The following is a 20,804-nucleotide window of genomic DNA, read 5'->3' as shown; positions in this document are numbered from 1 at the left end:
GTGTTCTAATTGTTCCTTATTGTAGGTTATGGTGGACCCTCTTTATCAAGAAAAGGGGGTCAGTCTACTGCAGACAGAAACGTCTGTAGCAGGGGCGGACTGACCATTTGGAAACTCGGGCAGTGCCCGAGGGCCCGGGGTCAGTAGGGGGCCCCATGAGATTCCTTTTTTTCATAGGCTTTTTTGAGTTTGGGCAAGGACACAGGGGCCCCATGATCCCCTATTGCCCGGGGGCCCCAGGAGTTGTCAGTCCGCCCCTGCTCTATAGTACAAAAATGTTGAGTAAAATTAGAACCAGAAATTAGGCTGGAAGTGAGGCAAGTGACATGCAACATAACCCATAACTGGTAGAACTTCAGTGCAGGTGACAGGCCAAAGCATAATCCAGGCACAGTGCAAGTCATAGCCAGAATTAAACAGTTACCTTTGATCAGGCACAGGATGAATGCCATGAAGTCTCTTTAAAGCAGAACTAAACCTATTGATTTAGGGCTTGTTCACACTTGACTTTTTTTCCAACTCTTGCCAAACGCCCCTATAGCGTTTGACAAGCGTTGGTCCGGCATTTGCGGAGCGTTTCTAACGCTCCGCAAACGCTCCAGAAACACCGCATGCGCGGTTTAGCGGCAGTTGCTAGGCATTTAAAAACGCCCCACAAACGCCTATAATGAAGTTTGAATGGTGTTAATGCTCCCCAAAAGCCTTGCAACCGCGTCGCAACCACACCGCAAATGCCGGTCGGGCGTTAGCGGAGCGGCACCATAGACTTGAATAGGAGGCTTCAACTCCTCCTGACTCGACCAAAGGTGTCTGTTTTTCCGCAACGCAACGTGACACTAACACTCCCGTTTGAACAGCACTATGTGCTGCAATGTGCAGAATTTTCCGAGGCGTTTGGAAAACGGTAAAATCGCTTCCCAAACACCTGTTTGCCACTTGCTAACAAGGCTAGTGTGAACATAGCCTAAGACAGGCCATACACTATACAATTTTCTGTCCAATTTCCTTTAGATTTACCTTCAACTATGTAGTGCAAGGGCCCACCTAACTGGATACAATTGAAAGTGTTGTTAGGTTTGACCTCCTATTATATGGTTTTTGGTAAATCTAAACCAAAAATCTCAAGAACATTGTATAATGTATGGCCAGCCTAAGGCTGCTTTCACACTGATCCGTGTTTTTTCTGCTTTTGCATTAAGCACTTGCCCTCCAGAGGAATTACTCTCCTCCCTGACCAGGCCATTTTTTGAAATACGATGCTGCATTACTTTAACTAACAATTGCACGGTCATGCTACACCCAAATGAAATTTACATCCTTTTTTTTTCACAAATAGAGCTTTCTTTTGGTGGTATTTGATCTCTTCTGCAGTTTTTATTTTTTGCACTATAAACAAAAAACGACCAGCAATTTTGAGAAAAAACAATATTTTTGAGTTTTTGCTATTAAACATGTTTAGTAAAAAAATTTTAAAAATCAAATTTTGTCATAAATTAAGGCCAAAATATATTCTGCTACATGTCTTCACTAAACAAAATATCAATACATGTATATTAATTGGTGAACGTGAATGTTATAGCGTTTACAAATGGCAGTATATATACTGGAATTTTGTTTTTTGCTGGTAATGGCAGCGATCAGCAACTTATAGTGGGACTTCGGGACTGCTGCAGGCATTTTGATAGGGGGGGAACTAACTTGGTGTAACTGACAGTGATACCAATACAGTAATCAGTGCTATCAAAAAGCACTGACACTGTACTAATGCCTCTGGGCAGGAATGGGTTAACATGTGGGGCGTGTGCTGTTTCACTATTTGGGCAGTGTCTGTATTTCACTGTAAGCACACTGCTTTGTATGGCTCTGCTATGCAGAGTCATACAAAGCAGTGTGCAGGAGCTAACAGGAGAGAGATCTGTATTGTTTACATACAAGTCTCTCCCCCTTTGGAGATACTCGGCGATCACCGGGTGCCGACGAGTAATCACTGGTTACCCGGTGATTGACAGTCACGGCCACGAATGGCGGCGTGGGTAGGGCACATGCACGCCCCCTACCTAGAACTGCAAAATCACGTATATATACGTGATTTTGCGCACCCGTGCCACCCTATAGCAGTATTTCTGCTATAGGGTGGTGAGGAACTGGTTAAAAAAAGTGGAAGCAAAACATGTGACTGTGTATTCCTATGGAACTCTTCACACTGATCTGTTGCGAGTCCTGTGCATTTTTTAAAATCCTGCTTGCTGCATTTTTGGTACCTCCCCATTGAGAGTAATGGAAAATGCGGCAAAATTGCCTCAAATATTAATTAGAAAAGCACCATTCTTGGTGCTTTTTTGAGTCTCGTGTCCTGTAAAAAATGCACTTGGCATGCGCTTTTGCCTTGTTTTTTGCTGTGGATCAGTGTGAAAGTAGCCTTTATGGTTTCAAACAGCAGTTATATTCCAAGCATGGCGGGAATATTAACTGTCAAATTTACCTCTGCTTTCAACCAAAATGTCAAACCATCAAATGGCTGGTGTCATAACTAACCACATGTGCAGCATCATGGCAGTTGAAGATCAAACAGGGGTTAAGATGGCCATTTACCTGTCTGAAATGTATATAAGGGTTTAGTTCCACTTTAAGCACTCCTGATTGGGGGCAGATGTGCACTGCAGTCTAACCTGTGCTGCAGTGCTGAGAAACATCCACCAGATATCCTAAAATGAAAACACTTTTTGTTAAAGGTATACATACATAAATGTAGGGTGACTGTGAAATGAAATGTTTGTTCACAGTTATATTTTAAAGCAAGGACAAATCTGAGAGATAATGAACAATAGGATTGAGATTGTTGCCTTGACACTCAACTGTGCTTTCACTAGTATATATCTATATGTAACTATTTGCTTTTATACTGCTTTCTAAGCTAGAGAATAATACATTTGCTTTAAAATTATTTTAGTTAATTTTTGGAGATAAAATGGCACTAAACTCAATTTTTTTTTCCATAAATCATTCTAAAGCAGTGGTCTCCAATCTGTGGCCCAGGGCCGGATGCGGCCCTTTGCATGGCTTTATCTGGCCCCGGGGCACTATTCCACCAAATGACCCCAATGATATCAACAATGGGGCACTATTCCTCTCCTTAAAATCAATGATGGGGCACTGATTCTGGAGCATTTTCTACTCCCACTGGGCACAGTCTGGCCCCCGTAAAGCCTGAAGGAAAGTAAACCAGCCCTTTGCTTAGAAAGTTTGGAGACCTCTGTTCTAAAGTATCAAGTATAACATGGCTCTGTGTCCCTTACTGTTGTTTTCTGGCTTCTTTTTTTGCACAATCCTAAACCTCCGCTGATGCACCTCAATGCTACTAGTATAGAGCAACCAGTATACCTTATTTATGATTGCATGCTCTGCTCAATGCCTGCTACAATTCCCATACATGTAGATTTATAGTTCATCTCTGCAGCAAGCAGGAAAGGGTGGTCACATTCACATACACAAAGGGGGAATGAAGAATGAATGTAGCCACCCTAGAACAAGAAGCCTAATAGCAGAAAAAAGTTTGTGAGATAAAATGGAAAAAAAAGAGCGATAGAAGGTACATTCTACTTTTATTTAAACACATTTAATTTTTTTCTTTTATTTAAAAAAATAAAATATAAGTTTAGAGTCACTAGAGCCACTTTAACTATTGCGCTGGATTTACAGTATACAGGATACAGACAGTATTCAGTTTTGTGATGTGTTAGTTGGTTTTAATAAGAATACTATAAGATTGCAAAGGCAAACCTGTTATTAGGAGGTTAGGATGGTTATCAGGCCTGGATCTAGGGGAATGATGGGGTGGGCTTTGTTCCCCCCCACACCCAAATTTTAGTTGTGCCCTTAGGTCTCTGAGAACACATTAATCAATCCATGAGCCAGTGTGATGGAGGCATTTGACGTAAGGGGAGACTGTAATGGGGACATTTGATGTAAGGGGGTCTCTGATGGGGATATTTAATGTAGAGGATTCTGATGGCGACATTTGATGTAAGAGGGACTGTGATGGGGACATTTGATGTAAGCGGCACTGTGATGGGGACACTTGATTTAAGGGGGACTCTGATGGGGATATTAAATGTAAAGTGGATTCTGATGGGGAGATTTGATGTAAGAGGGACTGTGATGGGGACATTTGATGTAAGGGGGACTCTGATGGGGATATTTAATGTAAAGAGGATTCTGATGGGGAGATTTAATGTAAGAGGGACTGTGATGGGGACATTTGATGTAAGCGGCACTGTGATGGGGACACTTGATTTAAGGGGGGACTGTAATGGGGAAATTTGATGTAAGGGGGACTCTGATGGGGATATTCAATGTAAGGAACATTCTGATGGAGACATTTGATGTAAGAGGGACTATGATGGTGGCATTTGATGTAAGGGGCACTGTGCTGGGGGAAATATGATGTAAGGGGGTACTGTAATAGGGCAATTGATGTAAGAGGGACTCTGATGGGGTCAAATGATGTAAGGGGTCACTATGATGGGGACATTTGATGTAAAAGATTAATGTAGCGACATATCGGCATGGATGTCACTTCACTTCCTCAAACTCAATCTTTCCAAAACTGAGCTCTTAGCATTCCCCCCATCCCGTGCCCCCTCCCCTGACTTCTCCATCAAGATCAATAACACAATCATCAGTCCCTACCCTCATGCCAGGGTACTAGGTGTAATCCTAGACTCCCATCTGTCCTTCCAGCCCCAAATCCAATCACTGCCCAAACCTTGTAGACTTCACCTCCGCATCATCTCCAAGATACGACCGTTCCTAACCACGGAAACCTTTAAGCAACTTATTCACTCCCTTGTTATATCTCGCCTTGACTATTGCAACTCCCTCCTCATTGGCCTACCGAATCACAGGCTATCCCCTCTTCAGTCTATCATGAACGCTGCTGCCAGACTTATCCAACTTACTAACCGTTCTGTATCTGCCACCCCTCTCTTCCAATCCCTCCACTGGCTTCCCATTGCCCAATGGATAAAATTCAAAACATTAACAATAACGTATAAAGCCATTTATAACTCTGCCCCAAATTACATCAACGATCTTGTCTCCAAATATCACCCAAACCGTCCTCTCCGCTCCTCGCAAGCCCTCCTGCTCTCTAGCTCCCTTGTCTCCTCCTCCCATGTTTGTCTCCAGGACTTTTACAGAGCTTCTCCCATCCTCTGGAACTCTCTACCCCAATTTATCAGACTATCGCCTATTCTGCTCACTTTTAGGCGATCTCTGAAAACCTATCCCTTCAGGGAAGCCTATCCTGCTCTCAGCTAATAATGGAATCTTCTACTCTTCCAACCAGTCCATCCCCCACAGTTACTACCTTTTGTACACTAGCCCTCCCTCCTAGATTGTAAGCTCCAAGGAGCAGGGCCCTCCTTTCCCTCTTGTATTGATCTGTATTGTTGTTGTATTCTCTCCCGTTATATTGTAAAGCGCTGAGCAAACTGTTGGCGCTATATAAATCCTGTAAAATAATAATAATAATGTAAGGGGGCCTACGGCTGGAGATTTGATGTAAAAGGGAAATTCTGATGGGGGCAATGAATATAAAGCAGACCTCTGAGGGGGGTGTACTCTGGGGAGGGAACAATTGATGTAAGGGGGCTCTCAGATGCAAGCAGTTGATGTAAGTGGGCACTTTGTTGGAGACACTTGATAAAAGAAGGCACAGGTTCTGTTTAATACCTAATAACCAGTCTAATACATCCTGGTGTTCATTCCTGAACCACTTCTGCACTACCTGTCTAGATTCCACTTTTTTCCCAGATCATAAATTGTGGCACAGAAGCTTGCCATGTAAATAGTGAATTCTGGTTCCCTGCATCTATGTCATACTGCGTGATAGGCTGTCAGTGACTCACAAACAGTGTGGACATTATGCCTTCTTGATTTTTTTAATGCACTCCCAGACCAGGTAGTCCAGATCCAGCCCTGGTGGTTATGTTTGTCTCCTTTCATTACAGTTTTCAATCTTTCATGGAATAATGCTTGATGATTTAAAAGACTTGTTTCAGCAATATTTGAGTCTACCTGGATTTGTAATGCATATCTATACATGATAGTTGGATTTAGCAGCACTGGAATTTCCTTTGTGTGTTAATATACACATATTAGTATTGAACTAGGTGGCTGGGGGCTTGTTGAACCTTATTGCTGCTTTTTGTAGAAGGACATTGACCTTAAAACAGATATATGTAGTGGAGGTTTTGGTCCCTTTTCTGCACCAGCTTGGGGTGTCTTGCTAGCAATAACCTAGTGGGAGTGTTCCAGCATCTATAAGCATGACCTAACGTTCCTCTGGATGATTTGTCATGGGGATATGTCTTTGATCAAATTGTTTCATTGTAAGAACAATTTTATTCTGTTTTCCTGTGTCTTCCCATGGCTGACAGGGCAATGAGGCAGAAAGATGGGAGAGGAGAACTCTTTTTGGCAGCCAGACTTTGACACCATCTACTGGCAAGAAGGATGTGTTGGGCAGTGTGGGATACTGGAGGTGATCACTGGGACCCAGTGCAGGCAGAGAGAGAAAGAACTGCCCACATGGATGAATGATATAGGAGGTGGTAAGCCAGGCTCCCCTGAGAGACTCTTTGTTAGTTTAATGCCACTGCTTATCTGATGTGTTTTTACTGCTCATATGAACCTTTGCACTATTTTGCCTCATGCACATTGCTATGAAGCCATGTATGATGTAAATATGGTGTATGCCAGCAAAGCTTTATGCAGGTATCTGATCAGCGACTGCTGCCCCTCTCTACCAACTCCTTCATTGGCTTCCACTAACCCAACGTATAAAATTCAAAATACTAACCACAACATACAAAGCCATCCACAACACTGCCCCTAGCTACAGCACCAGCCTCATCCACAGATCTCGTCCAAATCACCTGCTCTGCTCTTTTCAAGACATCTTGCTCTCTAGCTCCCTTGTCACCACCTCCCATCTCCAGGACTTCTCTAGAGCCTCTACCATCCTCTGCAACTTTGGACTGCAGTATGTCTGGTCAGCCCCCACCCTGTCTGCCTTTAGCAATCTTTGAAAACTCACTTATTCAGGGAAGCCTACCCCACCTCCACCTAAAAACTGTACTTGAGCCACCTCCATCAGATCATTGCCTACAGCTATCACCTTTTGTACCACCTCCTCCTTCCTTTAGATTGTAAGCTCCATGGGCAGGTCCTCATATTCCTTCTGTAATGAAATGTATTGTAATTGTACTGTCTCCCTTATATTGTAAAGCTCTGCGCAAACTGTTGCCCCTATAAAATCCTGTATAATAATAATTTAATAATAATAATCTAGCAATGCTTGTGTAACCCTGTATGTATAGATTATGGATGTTTTCCCAAATGCAGAAAGCCTGCTTTTTGTGAATATATCTATACATGGGTGTACATGAGTACTGGCATATTCCTGTGCACAGCTAAACATGTCTGTGGGCAGCTGTATACAGCACATGATCTTCCTGGGCACAGAAGTATGCCCATATTTACATCGTACATGGCTTCACATGTCGTGTGCATGAGACCTTTGGGTACAGGAACTGTGGCATATGTTACTGTGTAGGCTTAAAGCGAATTCCATTTTTGTGTTTATTAAAAGTCAGCAGCTACAAAAACTGTAGCTGCTGACTTTTAATAAACACACACTTACCTGTCCCAGAGTCCAGGGATGTTCTCACCCACGCCGTCCCGTCTCCCCTCCACGGCCCCGGCATCTGAACTGTGGGCACCAGGCTGTGACAGCTTGCGGCTTCACAGCCAGGTGCCCACTGCGCATGCGCGAGTTGCGCTGCGCCTCCTAATTGGTCCGGCAGTCTTCTGGGACCTTTGAAAATTCCCAGGACACTGCGGGAGGAAGAAGGAGGTCGAACTTCTGGCTCACTTCGCGTTGGCAAACTGAGCTGTAAGTAGGAGCGGATACCTGGCAAAAACTAGTATCCGCTCCCTCCCCTCCAAAAGGTGCCAAATATGGCAGTGGAGGGGGGAGGAGGCAAATAAGCGGAGCTTCCACTTTTGAGTGGAACTCCGCTTTAAGTTTTAAGTCCCTCCAACTGTTAGCACAATTTTGCCAGACCTATAATTTGCCACAGTGCACCAAGGTTGAACACCAGCCTCCCAGGAACTATGGCCCTGCTTACAAACACCACTACAGTAGAGCTCAGAATAGGTCAGGGAGAAGCATTCAAAGGAGACAGTCAGTTGTGCTGCAATGATCATTTGCTAGCAAAGAACTGGAGAGTACAGTAATAGAAAGATACATTCATTGGTCTGCGCTTCTTTGCCATTGTCTAGTCACAGGGCAGGAACAAGATCAAATTGCATTGCTTTTACTTCTGCAGTAAAAAAAAATTGATCTCCAGGCTAGCTGTCTTGTTTGGCAGGGCTGTGTAAATTTCAGGAATGAATGGAAGAAATACAAGTCATTTGGCAGGTAAAACAGCTCTCATATGCACATTTTAATCCATGTAATTAGCAGTTTCCCAGGAGAATAGTTGTAATGATGATTCACCCGTCATTCTCACTGTTTCATATAGGTAAACAAATACCAGCTTTTAATACCCTATCAGCTTTTTAGTACCCTATCAGTATATTTGGCTATTATAATAAACAGTGTAAAATATATTTACAGAATTTATATTAAGAATTTTTTCAGAACAATGTTAATAGAAAAAAAAAACCTCTGGTACTTGGTACAATGGTTCCATACATTTATATTGTGATCCACGTTTGAAACTTCAATTGACTGGCTTTACTTGGGATTCTGAAAAAAAAAGAAGAAAACATGTTGTGCTTTCAGACAATTACAATCAAGCTAATTACACTGCTCAAACCAGGTGGAAGAAAGTTTAATCCAAACATGACTGTCACATAGAGCAAAAGCAGATTTGCATTCTCTCTAACTTAATCTATTTCAGACGTTATAAGTGCTTCCCTGTGGTTTAGCATATCAAAGTGAATCGTTCTGCATAGTTTCCAAATGTTCTTATTTGGAAGGACTGTCCCTTTTATGCAACCAAGTTTCTCAAATCTCTGTCCCTCTTCTCTCCTCTATAGTCCCTCTTTTTGGTCTCATTTATAAGCTATTATAAAAAAGAGTACTGTTTTATTACCTAAAGTATTATGTTACATGCAACTTTTGATCCAATCTTTAAAGCGATTCTAAAGGTTCTTTTTTTTTTTGTAAAATAACAAACATGTCTATACTTATCTACTGTGTGCAGTGGTTTGGCACAGAGCAGCCTGGATCCTCCTCCTCTTGGGTCCCCCGCAGGCTCTCCTGGCTTCTCCTTTCTGTCCGTGCCCCCATAGCAAGCAGCTTGCTATGGGTCTATGGGGGGGCGGGGGAGAGTTCATAGGGCACATCTGCAGAGGGGGCACCCGTTGCTCGGTGTGGCCATTCACATATGGAGCCGTGGCTTGGCCCCACCCCCTCTCTCTCCTCATTGGCTGACTGTGATTGACAGCAGCGGGAGCCAATGGTTCCCGCTTGCTGTCTCAGCCAATGAGGAGCCAGAGACCCGGCACAGCCGAGGCAGTCATTCACATTGCTGGATCGCGATGAGGCTCAGATAAGTATTGAGGGGGCTGGGGGCACTGCTGCACACAGGATTTCTTACATTCATGCATAGAATGTATGAAGGTAAAAAACCTTCAGCCTTTACAACCACTTTAAAAATAGAAAAGTAGTGGCAAAACAACAACTTGAGGGTTTAACCAATCATTTTTTACATTCTAACACTGGCCAAACACTAGTAGATTACGAACATTGGCTTGAACGTCAATAGAAAATTCTTAGCAGTATACTTGATGACATGACAAATATAGTTAGTGTTTGCCTTTATCATTTGATTTTGGAGTCAATGGACTTTCCTGAATGAGAATAAAAAAAACAATTCTCCATCCTGCTGCTTTGAATTGTTTTATCACTGTGGCTGAAAACAAACATGAATACACTGGCAATTAGAAAATCAAATTAACATCCTTAAGCAAACATTTTCAAATAAAATTCTACTAGTGTATGGCTCGCTTAATTCTTTGTGATAAAGTAGAGGGGGAGCAGGGCTGTGTTTATAGAAAAGTGAAAAGTGATGGCAGAAAAAAAGTCTGGCCATTTTAAAAAACATTTTTATACATGTTTCTTATTTGTTTTTCATCAGACTATAGATCTATGTTTGTCTCAAGCATGTTTGAAACCACTTATTGTTGACTGATTCAGTACCTCTGTTGGACGCCTATTCCAAGCAGAGTAGATGTTCCTCTTTCTCATCTTTGAAAGTTTGGAGGTATGGTATGCCTGAATGTATCTTCCATTTTTAAAACTTGTTTACCACAACTTGTTATGAACATAACCACAATGGCAGTACGTTACACATGCATACACACCAATTAGTGGATATCAAGAAAACTCACTTTAGGTCAAATTTTCACTGTAAACCTTAAGACTGATTTACCTCGATTTACACTGACGGTTTTCCTCTGTATGAGGCTAGTTTCACTTACTACACGTACATAGTGATAGTCACCATTAAAAAGAGTGCCAATGTTTTATAAAAATAAAAAATATTACTTTTTTTGCAGAAATGTTTTGCATGCATTGTACTATTGTGTAAATAGAATACTACCGATTAGCCAGAAGAGGTCAGCAGATTCACAAATATTTAAAAAACTTGCCAATATGTAGGAAAGTGCAATAAATACACAATAGAGAATAGGTCATTTTGTGTTTGTCTAAGACTTAATTTGTCTTATCTAGTGTAAAGCATTTATTAATTTACTGGATGTAGTGCTTACAAGTTAAAAGGTCAGTCCTGTCAAAACCTTCCAAAGATTAAAATTGCCTACATTGTTTATTCTCTCAAGGATCCATGTGGGGAAATCTCTGTGCTTGGTAATGTTCTAGGCAGGAAGAAAGCACTATAGAGATCTCACAATTAATATTTCTGGGATACAAGTATACAAGATCATTACATTGATCCATCTATTGATGCTAAACACCAGGGTGGTCCTCTTTAAAGCCTTACCCACATTTAAGTGAGAAAAAAGGAGCTGTGGCCTTGTTTTAGTAAAACAGCTCTTGCTGTAATACTCACCTCCTGTCCGCTGACCTCTGTCTTCCCCAGACTCACTAATTCAAGGTCCAATGATGACCCTTTTATGTGGTAAATATCATGAACATAATTTTTTTGTGAGCCCAGGGCATCAAGGGCACATACCATGGAGGCACCATACAGTAGGTGTGCAGGAGAATCCTACAGATAACCATGCCATAATATTACGATTCTCAGTATCATTTACAACCCAATCACTGCCAGAGGAAAGAAGTGGAGGACCAATTACAGTACATCATGTTATTGATCTGAACTCGTACATTAAAGTACATATGCTAATATTTACAAAAAGACTTCAGGCAGAAATTTGGGGGGATCAGGAAACTTGAAGTCCAGACTGTTACACCCCCTTCCAATCCAGGTCATTTTTCTGTTTTTAGCACTGTTACACTTTCAGTGACAATTACTCAGCCATGCAACACTGTGCCCAAAATAATTTGACATTTTTTTTAGAGGCAGCTAGAGATTTCTTGTGGTGGTATGTAATCACCACTGTTTTTTAAATTTTAACTATAAAATGGAAACAAGTTTGAAAAAAGAACTTTTTCTTAGTTTCTGTTATAAAACGTTGCAAATAAAAACTTATTCTGCTACTTGTTTTGTAAGAAGAAAAACATTCAGTATATATTACTTAGTCTGTGTGAAAGTTATAGAAACTAAAAAAACTAAATATATATATATATATATATATATATATACTGTATGTATATACAAGTAACCCATTTTTTGGACAGTAGATAGTTCAAGGTATTTAGTAAAAGGCATGGTGAGTTTTTTAAAGTTGTAATTTTTTTTTCATAATTTTTAGAAAAATGAAGAAATTAAATATTTTTTTTTTCATAAATTTGTCATTTTAACAAGTTATTTCTCTCATACATCATAGGCATACTTAGAAATACACCCTAAAAAACATTATGTTACTCCTGAGTATGGGGATACCACATGTATGAGACTTTTTCATGGCCTAGGCACATAGAGGAGCCCAAAATCCAATGGGCACCTTTGGGCTGCAAATCTAATTTCCTGACTCCCTGAAGTGCCAAGACAAGAGAAAAACCCACAGAATGACCTAACTTTGGAATGCAAACACCCTAAGGTGTTTTCTGAAACAGCAATCACAGAGTGCACTGCTGCATGCCTTAGAGAGTGTGTACATTATGCAATGACAATTATGTACTATATGCAATGGCTAGACAGGAAAACCATACTATTCCTTTTTGCTATTACATCTAACAGTACAAGTGTACAGAGGCTTCTGTAAGATCTTCATTGCTCCCTCTTTCATGTCACAGCCCTTCAGCAATCCCTAGACAGCAGCTGTAAATTTCAAGCTGCAAATTAGGTTTTTGGAGGTAAAGTAAATGTTTGCACTGTATGTCTGGATACAATAATATCATCCCTTCTTTTCTGATTAGTTGGAACTTGACCTCAGCTAACAGAAAAAAAAATCAGCGAACATTGGTATACCTAAGAGGGCTATGATTATAGCTAGCCATTTGGTGATCTGGGAATGCACTACACATTACTGCTATGTAGGGGTCCCTGAAAAGCTACAGTCTATTGTCCACAGTTTTGCAACAGAACCTGTATAGTGATAACATGTATGTCCAAATTCAGAATGGCACAGAGCAAAGGCAAGGCTCTCCTAGGCTTTCCCCAGCTCTGATGTGTCACATAACAAAAAGTCAAGGGGAAATCTGCGAGGATTTTCCCTCACTCTGTGTTTGACATCCCTCTGCATCTGAGGTTTGGTATGTACGACACAGGGCTCTGATGAAGAAGGGATCTCCCTTCGAAACGCATCAGCTTCATCCTGAGAATCTCCCCTTCTGATGGGATTCACATGTGTCTCCTAACCCAGGGACTCGGTTTGGGATTTGATATGCCTGTTTTATTGGTACTCTTGTGAGTATAATTCCTATATCAATAAATCTACTAATTGCTTACTGAGGTAATGCGCAAAGTTGGTGAACTCTGTTCTTTGTTCTTTACTACACTTTGGTATGTAAGGATTAGAGCACCAACATGGTAGCTTTCTCCAAAGGAAGGGAAAAGGATCTTTCCTGAAACGCATTGAAGTAGTGTTACCTGCTGGAGCATGTCTTCAGGCTTCATGCATATTTAGTGATTCAGTGATTGCTGGAATTCTACCTCAAAATAGCTGCTTACCAGCTGAGAGGGCAGTCCTCCTTCACATGGACGTTTCGATCAGGTCCACCTGCCCGTTTTTCAGGCAGACCCAATCGGAACCTTCAATCTCCTCTATGGAGCAGCGGGGGTAAACATACATGTGACATTCAATCCGACCTGCAAAAAAGGGACAGATGGGGATCCAATTCCCTTTCCTTTCGTTGGATTGGGTCGGATGGAAACGGATAGGTGGTCCATTTTCATCCAATCACCGTTTGAGGAGAGCGAGCTGCACAAAGACCTGTCATCTGCTTGCTCAGCGGGAATCAGGGGAGAGATCCCCACTAAGCAAGCGGATCCGCTAAACAGGTCCGCCCCGTTTGAAAGGACCCTTAATCCAAAAAGATGGGGTATCGGCCCACATTAACAAAATCTTTACTACAAGCCCAAGTTTGCTGGTGAATGTGTTTAAATTACTTATACTGCGTCTTGGAAAAAAAAAAATTGTTCATAAGTATTAACTTTGTAACAGCTTAGAAACTTTACTGTCTTTGTGGATAGAAGTATAATTTTATAACTACATTGGGAATTTACTGCTTGCATAGCCACTTACAACTGCTTATTAAACTGAACTTTACTGGATTCACCTGCTTCTAGAGATCTTGCACTATAGAAACTTTGCAATAATTTTTTTGATTTGTAAACGTATGCAGGGGAACTGACGTTTACTATGTTCCTGCTGAATATTATAACTTTGTCTCACTGCTAAAAAAATCGTGCGATATGCTTGCAATTTCAGTGCAATTTCAGGTGCAATTTCTGAGGACTTTATTGTTACTTGTGAAGATTTTCAACAATTTCTTGCTGTGCCATTTCCATTATATTCTATGTATGTGAAATTGCATCAAATCTGCAGAAAAAGTAATGGAAGAACTATTTTAGAAATCGTGTTGCAACAAATCGCAAATGTTAGATGCAATTTCAATTCCCAAATCGCACCTGAAATCGCACCGGTATGACTGGGCACTACATGTTAATGTGCTTGAAGTTTTTGTGGCACTGGCACACAAGATCTTTTTTAATATTTATGCTTTCAATAAACCATTTTATGCTGAAATGACAATAGTGAGTACTGCTAAACTTTTTGAAAAATATATTTTTGCATTTTAGCAAGGCCAAAAGTTCTAAGGACCATAAACCCAAGCTACTAAGGCAGCTAAACAAAGTCTCCTTACTGCACTGCCTGGGGTGTTTTGTAAGTAGTGACAACAATTTTGAAGTCTCCTTCTCCATGTCTGGTGTCAGTTATTCTTTCACGAAAATGTCAGAGAGGGTACAGGGTTAGTGTCATGATCGAGCTCTGTAATCCTTAATAACACAGCGATGTATATGTGTTATCTTAATATGCACACAGATTTTCTATATTTAAATTGCCTGAACAACCTTCCTAATGGGGCCGTATCCACCTCAAGGCTTCATATCAGCCACAAGGGCTACAATGGCTGTTGATACTAGACATGTGCAGAACAAAAGAATTTGTTTAGTTTCGGATCAATTCATTAAGTTACTAATTTTGTTTCGTTGCCTTTGTAATGAAATTCACTTTGTTTTGTTTATTCATTTTTGACCAGATTAAAATTTTTGCAATGGATTTGAATTATTCGAATTTGAATTTAAAATATTGAATCAATCCAAATTCATTGGGAAGAATAGCTGGTTCTATTCTATTAAAATTTTTGAAGACAGTTATATTCTTTTTCTTTTTTTCTAGTCTATTCTATTATTTTCTATTCTGTTCTTGTCTATACTTTTATCATCTATTCTTTTTTTTCCACAAAAAAAGGAACTTTTTATTGGAGACTAACAGTTACAAAGAATACCGGGAAAGAAAGAAGGCCCAAGGGGCTATAACATCCAATACAATCATAAAGTCTCTTCCTCTGATGAAGTGCGTGCGCATGTAACGCGTAAGGAGGAGCCAGGACATTGTGACGCTAAGCCGCCGGAGCCACGTGGAGACCCAGCGGCCATCTTTGATTTTGGAGGCTTAGTTCATCCCTACACCCCTGATGCTGTTTTTATTGATATTTTATGTTTGCAAACACCTTTTTTCCTAATAAATACCTTATTTAAGTACTACACTATGGGCTTCCTTTCCTGACTCCTTTTGAGGAGTATTTATTTGCAGAGCCCACTACTGAGATCCAGTCCCCTGACCCAGAGAAGGAAGATATCCTGTAAATAGGCACCCTCTTCTACCTATCCCTTAAAGGGACCTCTGGTACCTGGATCCAATTAATCTGATTCCTGGGCTTTTTGCTGATTACCACACTGAAGGATGAGTACCTAACCCTGACCAGACCGATATCTGATGAGGAAATCCCTAGATGTGATACTTCATGCGTATAACTATTACGCATCTGGTGAGTGTGTAATTCTGCTATTTCTCACGGAGCACCGCCATTGATCCTACCAGTTACCTGGCACTTTTAGTCACACAGACTGTTGCTTACATAGACCTCTGATTTATTGTTTTAGCGCTGCACTATTCTATTTATTCTGTGTATAATTAGTTTGGTTACCTTGAGTGCTTAGCTGCAGATTGGATAGCGCTCACTTTTTTACCTATTATAATCATAAAGATACACAAAACACTTGCATAGAAAATTGTTCTCATAGAGATAGTCATTACCACCTCACAAGAGCATCTACAGTATATGCAATAAATGGCAGTCAGGTTAAATTACATATCAGCTATTGTCCACCAAGATAACACTAAGGACCCTATTGAGAAATAAAAAAGTAGAAAGGGGAGGGTGACTTGTGTGGTTAGCGTCATGAAGTGAGTCGCAAATCAGATGCAATAGGCCAAATTTGGTGGAAGACAAGACCCCATTTAAGCGAAAGAACAGGACATAGTTTCAGGTGAATGTTTGGTGAATTGTATGAATAAGGTGGACGTTAGGGGCTGTTTGTCATCAAACTGCTTAGGGGGAATCAGGTGGTCAAAGGGCGAATTGGCAGAAAAAGAGGTTGGAGAGGAGGGCACCGAAGACAGAAGCAGGCAAGGGAGCAAGCAAGGGAGCAGACACAGGAAAGAAGGTATAGAGAGAAGGCAGTAGAATGGGTGGCTGCCTATGGAAAAACAGGAGGACGTTGGATAGGAAGAAGAGATGCAAAAAGGGGGGGCAGTGTAGGGAAAGGGGGAGAGAAGGCAGGGGCAGTAGGGGGAAGAGAAGGGGGGAGAGGCAATAGAGGGAAGGGGCGGAGGGGAGGGGGTGATGTGGAGTTGACCAAACTTTGGCTATGGGGCATATGGGGCATATAAGGGGGTGAGTGAAGGAAACGGGAGAGGAGCACCAACACCTAGAGGTCTCCTTCCCTCCCCCACTCAAGGAGAGGTGGTCAAGTTTGGGGGGTTGCATAGACAATGGGCAGATAGTCTAGTGTTTTCCTTATTTTTTATCTATTCTATTCCATTATTTTCTATTCTATTTTATTCTATTCTGTTTTATTCTATTATTTTCTAAATTTGAATTTTGGAAGATGGATATTCTGTATTTTATTCTATTCTATTCCTTTATATTCCATTCTGTTCTGTTTTACTCTATTCTATTGTTATCAAAATTTGAATTTCAGAAGACAGCTATATTCATTCTATTCCATTCTATTCTTTCCTATCTATTCTATTCCTTTGTTTTCTATTCTAGTCTATTCTTTTATTTTCTGTTCTAATCTATTCTATTTTATTCTATTCTATCCTTTTTGAAATTTGAATTTTGGAAGATGGTTATATTCTAACACTAAGACACCTAGTCTTTGAAGGAAATTAAAAATAGACAGCAGTATGTTTATGTTTTGAAGTTGTTTTCGATTCGTTTTTTTTTTTTAAATTCGATTTGAATTGCAGACTAAATTTTGTTTCATTATTTCAGATTCATTTAAATTTGTTTCTAATGTATTTCTGAAATTCAGATACATCTCCAAATCACAAACATTTTATCCAAATTTTGATTCAGAATGAACAGAACTGCATATGTCTAATTGTTACTCTACTGTTATGAAAGTAGCCTACATATTGTCAAATCACCACTGTTTAGAGATACGTTGTACTGCACTTTAAAGTGCATTGGTCTGCTTTTAAAGCCCCATTCTGGGCTACAACTCCTCCCCTCTATCATATCCTATCCTATTTTTTTTTCACCTTACTATGTGAATCCAAATATAGTCATCTCTGTCTCCTCTCCAGTGGGGACATATGCAAAGCTCTATAACATGGAGTCTGGATACTTGACTTACCTGGGTTAACAGTGTGGTATTTAACATGGGCTGTATCTCATTGTCACCTCTATATTACTCTTTTGTCCACATCTGTCTGTATGAAACTCACTTAAAGAGGAGTTCCATCCAAAAGTGGAAGCTCCGCTTATTTGCCTCCCCTACCCCCTCTACTGCCATATTTGGCACCTTGTGGGGGGGGGGGGGAGCGGGTACCTGGTTTTGATAGGTACCCGCTCCAACTTTCAGCTCAGTTTGCCGCGGCAAAGTGAGCCAGGAGTTCAGCCCCCTCCTTCCTCCCACAGTCTCCTGGGAACTTTCACAGGACCAATCAGAATGCACAGGGTGACTCATGCATGTGCAGAGGGCACCCAGCTGTGAAGCCGCAAGCTATCACATCCTGGTGCCCATAGTTGAGATGCTGGTGCCATGCAGAGAAGAAGAGAAGGGACAGTGCAGGTGAGTACATCGCTGGATCTTGGGACAGGTAAGTGTGTGTTTATTAAAAGTCAGCAGCTACAGTTTTTGTAGCTGCTGACTTTTAATAAACACAAAAACGTCTGGAACTCCGCTTTAACTAAAGAATAATAAAAAAGTAGCATATCTTTACATCTTCAAGATACTGTATTGATCTCAGCTTTTTCATATTGTTTTGTAACAAATACCTCCAAACACATAAGAAGACAAACAAACAAAAAACAAAGGAAAGTTAAATGTCAGTTATATGCAATACGTTTTTTTTTTGTGTTCCTCACTTTTTTGTTAACTTTGTTATTTGTGATTTTCCAGACAAGGTCACAATTCCAATTAAAATAGAGATAGCACACATTTGAAAATGTGTTATTGCTGTTTTTCTTGCATTTGAGTTAAATTTCACGCTACTCATGGTGTGTTTTTGATACATTTTTGCCACTTTTGCATTGCGGTTTCCCCATTTCACCTCCCACTATTCTAATGTGATTTTCATGCAATTTCCAGTTCGATTTTGATGCAACTTCAATGTGACTTTAGAAATTTTTAAGCTTGGGTTCAAATTATATTCCGACTTCAGTGCAATTTCAGACGCATAAACTTCTATGTTACCTGACAGAAGTCACATCAGCATAGATAAGAAACATTCCTATGCGACTTTGATAGATCACTGTGTTTTTAAGCCTTACTTGACCCCAGTCTTCCTTGCTACCTAACGGCTGGGTTCACATTAAAGCCATTTTGAAACTCCCTTTGATTGATTGATACCTCCTTCAATCGATCAATCCTTCCTTCAATTGATTGATCAATCCTTGCTTTGAAAGATCAATCCTTTGATCAATGGATCCTTCAATCAATCAATCAATTGATTCTTTGATTGATCAATACTTTGAAGGATTGAAGGAAGAAAAGAAATGATTGACTGAAGTAGGGATTGATCAATCAAAGGAAGGAAGGATTAATGGAATGGTTGGTCAATCAAAGTAAGAATCGGTCATATAAAGGAAGGATCGATTGATCAAAGAAAGAATGGAATGGTCGATGTAAAAATCAGTCAGTTGATGGAAGGGTTAATCGATTGAGGGACTGGCGATTGATTTATGGAAGGATCGATCAATGGAAGGATCAATCAATCGACAGAAGGGTAGAACAATCAAAGGAAGAGTCAATTCAAGGAAGGGTCGATTGATTGATCAATTGAAGGAAGGCTCCAAAATCACAACTGTATCAAAATCGTTGGATGAAGAATGACCAGGGAGGAGAGGTGAGGGTTAGCAAAAAAACACTGAATCCATCAAAGTCACAAAGCAATGCTTCTTATCTTTACTGATGCAATGTCTTTGAGATAACATAGAAGTCTATGGGGCTGAAATTGCACTTAAGTCAACCTTTTCCAAAATCTCACCATGCAGAATTACAAGGGCACTATTGAATATAATGTGATTTATTTTGTCATACGATTCTGTGAACCCAGGCTTGAGAACTTCCCACATGTGTGTTGTGTTTTTGATGCGTTTCCATTCATTTCAATGGAGAGATGCATTTTTAGTGCCTTTTTTTTTACTGGACAAAACATGCACCAAAAAATGCAGCAAGAAGGATTTTCTTCAGCCCCAAATGAAGCGCAACAGACCAGTTTGAAGAGCTACATAGAATTTAAAGGGATGCAGTTTTCTTCCGATTTTCTTGTTTTTTTTTTAACTGAACAAAAAACAGATCAGTGTGAAAGTAGCCTTATGCAAGGCATACATGGGTCGAATTATGAACAAATTTTCTTTAGAAAATCAGAAATTTGATGCATTTTGTAACCCGATGGTGCCACCATTGATTTTAAATTCGACCAACCAAGCCTTCAATTTCACCTCATTTTTCTACAAAAAAGGATTTTCGTGGCCAAGAACCTTGTTTTCTTTCCAGGTCACAGCTCGTGCTAATTTCTTTTTCGATTATATTTCTTGTGCGATTCTCCCATCATTGATTAGAAATTTGCTTGTTTTTCAAAAAATTTCCAACATGCCTGATCACTCAAATTCGATGATTGAATGAAAATCAGCCATTTCTGTGGCCCAATAATGGTGCGAAATTCAAACGAAAATTCTTAGAAAAGATTTTCAAAAGAAATTTCTTTCAGAATTCAACCAGTGTATGGGCGGCTTTAGTTAGAAATTGTGAAACCAATATTTCACTATGGTTTCCGTTTATGACACACAGAATAGCTGAGATTCAGAGGATCACAGCTATTCTCTGGTCATTCACAGTTTATAACACCCAGGAGAATATGTTCAGCCCTTCTCTGGAGATCTGTGTTCTCCCTCCAGATTCTCCAGCCCAGAGCTGGAGAATCGGAGGGACCGAAAACTAAGCAGAGATAATTTACCTCTGCTTAGTAAACTGATTTTTTACTGCAATCTCGCGAGATTATAGTAAAATCAGCCATTTTCCAGAGTTTGTAGACCGTTCTCCAGCGTTTGGAGATCGTTCTGCCTTCGTTCGGAGAACTGCTTCATAAACTGCATTCGCAGGAGAACTGTTCTCCGAGAATGCCGGAGAACTGAGCAGAGATCTATTACCGCTGGTTCATAAATGGACACCTATGTCGGCTAAGTAAAACAGTTTTGCACATAGCTGAGTAAAAATAATGACCAACCCCATGCCAAACATTCTCAAATAAAACCAGTAGGAAATTGACAGAAGAAGCTATAAAATGAATAATGAATCATAATTACCTGGAAGGGGGTACTACACTGCCCCCCTAAAGTTAGC

The sequence above is a fragment of the Staurois parvus genome, unplaced genomic scaffold, assembly GCF_062004578.1.
Source record: "Staurois parvus isolate SC_StPar_1 unplaced genomic scaffold, SC_StPar_1.0 ptg000025l, whole genome shotgun sequence".
NCBI classification, from domain to species: domain Eukaryota; kingdom Metazoa; phylum Chordata; class Amphibia; order Anura; family Ranidae; genus Staurois; species Staurois parvus.
Note: the sequence above shows the minus strand (reverse complement) of the source record.